Genomic DNA, 7,311 nt, shown 5'->3' with positions numbered 1-7,311 from the left:
GGTTTGCAAGTTTTTCCTGTTTCTAAATGGCATTTTCTTCTTCCCCAAGAATGTATGGGGGGTTTCTTTTTGTTTTGTTTGTGTATATGCACACATTTAATTTCTACTTCCTGAACTCCACTGTACTGCATACTCTACATACATTTTCCTGGATTTTATGTAACCTAAAATCTGTTACTTGCCATTTACTTCGTACATCAATTGTGAGTTCTGTAGCTGTCTCCACTGACAAGCAAGCTAGCACTGTATGCATCTCTGTTCTGCCAAAGACCAATCTAATTCACTCTTTTCACAAAATGCCACCACCGTTATAACATTTGTCACATTTTTTATTGTCAAATACCTCTCTTCTTTCCAGTACAGCTACCTCGAGGCAGTTACTGCCAATATTAAGCACTTACTAGTCAGACAAAACAGCTTCATTAACTTGCCAATATATTTAATTAAAAACAAACTATACACCTTGCGTGGGGTCTACCCAAGTTCCCAAGCTAGGTTTCTTTTTTCTTGCATGAACTGAAGTGGGTGTTTATCAAGGTGTCTGCAAGTGAAATATCCAAGAAAGCAGGGCCTGTAAGCTGTCAGCTTTCAAAGTACCTGGGTATACTATTCACAGCATCTAGAATACAGCACGTCAACAGGTTGTCACAGCCATAGATGAAGACTTAACAGGATGGCAGAGCACGTTAAGTTTGCTGCATTTTAACACAGCCCAGTGCTTGCTTTGTGATTATGAAATCAACACTGAATTTTCTGATTTGCAGAAGGCTTTATGGTTAATATATTGTCTATAAAATTCTCAAGGCTCTTAAGATCACTGCTACACCTTTGCACCTTCAGTTCAAGCAGGGGCTTTTAATATTTTCTTTAAAATGTAGTAACAATCAACTGCAGCTTCCATCACTCCTCCAAGTATCATTATAAATTATTTTTAAATCTACAAGGCAAACATCTCAGTCTGATTAGGAGGAAAAAACTAGAGTTTTATCTTAAAACAGTTTAAGATAACACTGAGTTCTTAACATTTGAACTCAAATTAAGTAATATATTAAGATAAATGAAATTAAACCCAACAATTATTGCTAGAAGAAAACTAAAAAGGATTCAGAGGTTGATTTCTGAGAATTGTTGGGTATTCGGTTCTTCCATCCTTATTCACATATCCATTTAATTAAGAAATACGTGTAATAACTATTCTATAAAGAATAAAAAAAGAAAAATAAATTAATTGAAAATACACTATCACAGTTCAGTTATGCTGCGATTAATTTTTGAGCACCATCTGCTGGTCTGCTTCTAAAACAACCACCAAATTTCTCAACCGGCAACATCTAGATATGCATCAGGTCTGTATTGACTTATACTAAATTTGTTAAGTATTAATTAAAAGTTCCCAAGACTCATCATAACAAAGGAAATAACAGAATTCATGTAATAATGGACGGCTGTAGAGGAGATGTGTTGGAAAGGTTAAAATAGCTGTTCTGCAGTTAACATAGGTTGAGATGAGCCTGTCACAGTGATGTTTTTATGTCGAAACAGTATGAAGTATGCTGAAAATGAAAGAACTTGGCCACTGTTTTTGTCTTGACGCACCATATGTCACCCCTACCACAACTCTTGTCAGCAAGAAGAGAGATCACTGCCATCTTTTATTTCTTGCAGATTTTCAGATACTACTGGAAAGAGTTGTAGAGAAATCTACAAAGACAGAATCTCACTCTCGAGTATATAATCATGATTACTACTTGCTTGCCTCTTGCTCCTAGCAATACAGTGCCATCTGCTTTTCTTGTCTTTCTCCTTACTCTGTTCCAGAAAGGGCAAGACCTTACATTTCCTCTAGGACAAGATTATAAGGTCCCATATCAGGAGCTCGGATTTCAACAGGGTTAACCATTAGAAAATGTGGAGCCTTATTATTTGCTCATTCTCCCTAGAACACAAAACAAATATTTGTTTCATTTTGCACTGACCAAAATATTTTGTAACGTAAGAAAACTGTATTTGCCTTCTGTTACAGATAACAAGATTTGTTTCCAGCTTGATTGCCTTGCTATGGCCAGTTTAGAAGACACCATTTGAATCTTGCCACTTTCTTCCTGCACTTCTGGCAAATATACTTAAAATACCACACACATATATAACAAACTAAGGCATTTAAAAAATATCAATTAATTTAAATAAAAACTAGTTTCAGTATCAAACTGAAGGTTCAGTATTCAAGGGCCAGATAGAAAATGCTGGTCCATTAATATGCTGAATGGTTATTTAATTACTTTTAATACTGAATTATTGATTAATCACTAAAATTATCAATTGAATTATTAATTTATTCATATTCCACAACTGCTTTATCTACTGCCCAGACTGCTGTAGCCCATCTGGGTATATTCTGTGTAATGATCAATATTGCACGGCAGACTGTGATGCCTACAATATTCCAACAAACACTTAAAACTTTTCATGTTGAAGTAAAAAGGACTGTTTCTCCATTTTTAGTTAACCATGTTCAGGATTGAGACTTTGGAGCCCTGTGGAGGTTCACAAAAATTTAAATCCATGTAAAAGAGCATACAGAAGGCCACTGTTCATTAATGGAGTCTTTTCAGTATTGAAATATGCTTAATACTTTAAGGAACACTAACATACAGGAGAAAAAATCCCAAGTCGTTAGTCTGGATCAAGATGGTTTGGAAAAGAGAAAATGAAATGAATTCTTAATAACCGCTTGCAGTTTGCAGAAATCCCAAGCACATTTTATACAGAGTTTCATGTACCAGAATACTGAAAGTCCAAAAGTGAAGATCCTGGAATAACATAAATAGATATGTTTCTGCAATTCCCTTAATATTCCAATTAAGATATTAGTTTCCCATTTGCAAAACAGCAGTTTAAAGGTTTGGTTTGTTCTCCCCTATTTTTTTCTAAAAGGGCAGGTATACTACAAGGAAAATATATAAACAACTTTTTATTTATCATTGTTCTACAGAGAAGGAAAATTAATTAAATATTTTAACACGACAGTCTATCTAGTTGGCTGGTTGTACCTAGTTCTCTTCAACTTTTCACACTAACAACTTCTTCCTCTTGCATCACAATAACATTCTTCATAAACTTGTACCAGTACTTGTAAAACATTCTTATATCTCAACAACTTAAAAATAAAGTCCAACGAAACACAGTTTACATTGTTAAAATACTGATGTTAGGAACAAGAGTTTCAATTGAGTTCCCAGCTTCTATCTAACTATGGCACAACAAGCACAATGTTAAGAGTTTTTTGGCTCTAGTTTTGCAAGCATTAACCATCAGTTGGGAGTATTTGCAAATTTTCAGTGAAGTTCCTTCCTCAGTTCCAGGAGGCACCTCTTTTGATGCCATGCAAGTTTCAGGACGTTTTTCTTATTACATCCTGCTTTAGTTCCAAAATACAAACCCTCTTGGAAGGCTCCTACAAGTTTCCCAGTCCTCCAAGGAAAAAAATTACAGTAGAATGTCCATCTAAGGAAGAACTGCATCCTAATAAAAGAAGGTGGGAACAGACTGCCAGGCATTAACAATACAAAGCAGCATGCAACAAAACTCAGATAATCTTTTAGAGCTAATTCTACTGTAAGAAGTCCACAGCTCTTTACTGCTACAGATTGAGTTATGTCTGGTTTTGAGAAAACAGTACTCTTATCTATTATAGATTGCTTGCATTTTAAATGTTTATATTGTTTTTTCTGGTTCAGCTGATATTTAGTAACATAGCAGATGCCACCAAAGTGAAAGACTAGTTTCAGGTTTCCTTGCATCATTCTGCATTTCCCTTACTTTTTAGTCAATAGTTGCAGTGGACTTAAGAGTAGACAGAAGTGAATAAATCAATTCCAGAAATCTTGTATTTGTTCACAGCAAGAAGAATTATTAGCATCTTTACCACTGATATTCTTACGAAATACAAGATTGGATATTTGCAGAAAATAGATAAAATTATCAGTTCTTAATTTAAAATAACAAGCTTCCTTGGCTTTGTCATTGTATGACCCTTCACAATAAGCAATTCTCCTTGAAGCATGGGTCTTAAGTGCATTTGCAGCATTCTCAGGATTGACAGCTGCATCATTCTCTGTTACAGCTTCTCATACTCTCATCTCTCTACCTATAAAGTTAGAATACTGATCCAGCTTACTCACTTTCATGGTCTTTTCCTATTACAGTGGCCTGTAAACAATGTAATGCAATAGACTGAGAACACAGGGCTGAAAGGAGGACTTATGAGGAAGAAATGATTGCTTCCACTGCTTTTGTAGTTGAACCTAAATTAAGAAAATCAGTGGTGCTTCACACCTCTAGGGTCTAGCTTCCATTCCTCTCTCCAATATACTGGCTTAAGACCACTGCATCCAAATGCTTTTCCCATAGTTGGGACAGCCTAACAGAGCCTGTCAGCAATGATTTGATATGCCATGAATTATACATTTGCATTTCGCTACTGAGGCCTACCCTTCTTTTATAAAACCTGGATTAAATTCCGTCTGATTCCTGAAAGACTGAAAATGTCAATTACCCTATGATAACTGGGTAACTTCCTACCTGTCTCACCTCTCCAGTCAGCCCTCACGATGGTTTACAAAGTCTCTGGAAGGACCAGCATGCTATAAACTGTTCTTTGATAACTAGCACAAAATGGGCTATACCATAATTTTTTTATATAGTTTAGAAATTATTGTCTTGCTGGCATAAAGAATCTTTTTTTTTATTCCACTGCCCAGTCATTAGATGGGAAAAAAATCAATATATGCTGTTAAATATATGAATGAAGTCTAGAAGTATCATTTGTCTCACACTGCAGACAGACTAGCACTGCTAAAAACACTTTGTGTCAGCATACAGCATGCTGCTAATTTAAAATGCTGTAAAACACTGTATTATGGTATTGCCTTGTATCTTACCTCCTTCAAAATTTAATTTTAGGGAATTATCTCTTCTCTGGAAGACAGCTAGCTACAGAGCCCTGGGAAGGTAATAATACTTCTGTGAAAACTCATGTTATTTTAAGACATCTATTATTCCAAATTATTCTGTAGTAGGCCAACGCTGAGAATTTTAATGTAAAGAAAAATAGATGGAAAAGACTTTGTGCTTCACACATCAGACCACTGAGCAGGGATATAAAAGGACCCAATTCAAAAGACAATCTTTCCTGTGAAAAAATAAAACAGAGAAAAAAATAGAAAGAGAAGGAGCAAATGAGCAGAAGTTAATTTATGTGACCTGAACATTGCTTAAATATGTTCACGTTTTATCACCTATTTACCAGGTTGGCTTTTTTCTTATGTTAGTGCCTAGTTAAATGACTTTTTCAATCAAGGCATATATTTGTATTTGCCTCTTCCCAGGTAAACATATCTCTTGCAATATGATAGAAAACAGCTTGAAACTTACCTTGCTGAAGTTGATTAGAAACATTTGTTTTCTATGATATATAAAGGTAGGATTAAAGGAAAAAAATCCTGCTCAGGATAAAGGAAGAGTTTTAAATATAAGTCCCTGTAATCAACTTTTTTTTGCCCTCTAAGGTCTATCTTAATAATTTCAATTTTATCCAAGCAGTCAGTTTTGGCTTTGAAAGAAAATACTTGTCTTTTGCTCTCAAAATTATCTTTCCAAATTAATTGATATCTAAGAAGGCCAAAATCAGACAGCTGTCACTTCATCCAATGACACATGACTCCAGCCATGCCTCCTTTGATGAGCTAGCATAAGTTCCAAGAGGGTCAGGACTGCCCTGTATTGATCATATTCTGTGTAACAGGCAGGGTACTGCTTTTTAACAAGAGTTCTCATGCAGCACTACAAAAATTAGAATAACTACTAACCACTTTGGCTACATAAATAAGGTTATCTCACACTGCTATCCTTTTCACAAGAGCCACAAAACACAGTAAATCAAGCATGCAGACATCGTCTAAGCATTCTTTCTCAAAAAATATTTGGACCTAAAGATAAAAGCAAAGGGACCCTCCATCAACCAGTGACATATGTATGTTACTTGTTCATGACAGAAGCAAAATATAACCATAGAGAAATGGCATAATATGGCCAAAGTATAATAAATACTGCTTATGTTACTACAGCATCCAGGAGGCCCCATCATCAATCAGAAACCGCTGTACTAAGCAGTATATGAACACAGAAAATAAATAAGATAGCCCCTGCCTTTAAAAACAAAAGTCACGAGAGACACATATGACATACACCACAAAACCTCAGTCAGTAAGTCTTGCTTAATCTAAAACGATGAAAAATATCCTGTTAACTGTACCAGCTACCTGGACAGCAAATAAATTACCACTCTCAAAGCTGACTCTATGTCAGGAAAATACAGCAGATTAACACTCACAGTTCTAATACCTTTATATCTTATAAAGAAACAAACAAACAAACATACCTACCACTTCAGAAAACCCAACAATACTTAGAAAAATTATTATGAAAGCACTGCTTTTATAAAAACAGCTATTCCTGTGAGTATTACCACCATCTAGAGACCCTCGCTTAAAGATCTATTTAGCTGTAAGTCTTGAATGAAATAGCTTTGTCATGCAAGATGAACTGAAGACAAAATACATTACCACTTCATTTAGGAGCACAAAACCAGAGTAGCATTATACATCTAGTTGTCAAGGAACGATTGGTAAAAGGAACAATAATGATCATAAAACTAACCTGAAGTACACAGTTTGATTTGATAACAATACGTTTTCAAAATCACAGCACTGATATAAAAGATACTCATGTTACTCATTCTCTTTTTCAAATTACTCAAATTCTATAGGCACCTGTGCAAGTGTATTTTTATATATACATGTGTATATGCCCATATATGTACATACACATATCTCCATGAATCTTTAATGTTAAATGAATTTTGGAGAACGTAGAAGTAATCAAAATTTAACAAACTATAACGAAATAAATAGCCATATACTGAAAAGAATCAGAGGACTAGAACAATAACCAAGTTTAGAATATTTTCTTACAGAACTTGCTAAAGCTGCACGTGCCTGGCATACAGCAATGTTTCAATGCAGTTTCAGAAATAATAAATAGCATTATAGCTGTAAGAATCAAGCTGCGTTTGTTAACGCATGTCTTTTCTTCTCTGTCGATCTTACGATTTTTACAAAAATAATTTACTTGAATCTTGATTTCACTTGTGTGGATTTAGTAATGCAAAATCTCTTAATTAGAAGAACTCAAATTTTAAAAGTTACAGTTGAATTGTATCATTTAAGAGTTCAGTCAGAAGAGAACACTGCC

This window comes from Phaenicophaeus curvirostris, chromosome 7, assembly GCF_032191515.1.
Source record: "Phaenicophaeus curvirostris isolate KB17595 chromosome 7, BPBGC_Pcur_1.0, whole genome shotgun sequence".
Classification (NCBI taxonomy): domain Eukaryota; kingdom Metazoa; phylum Chordata; class Aves; order Cuculiformes; family Cuculidae; genus Phaenicophaeus; species Phaenicophaeus curvirostris.
Note: the sequence above shows the minus strand (reverse complement) of the source record.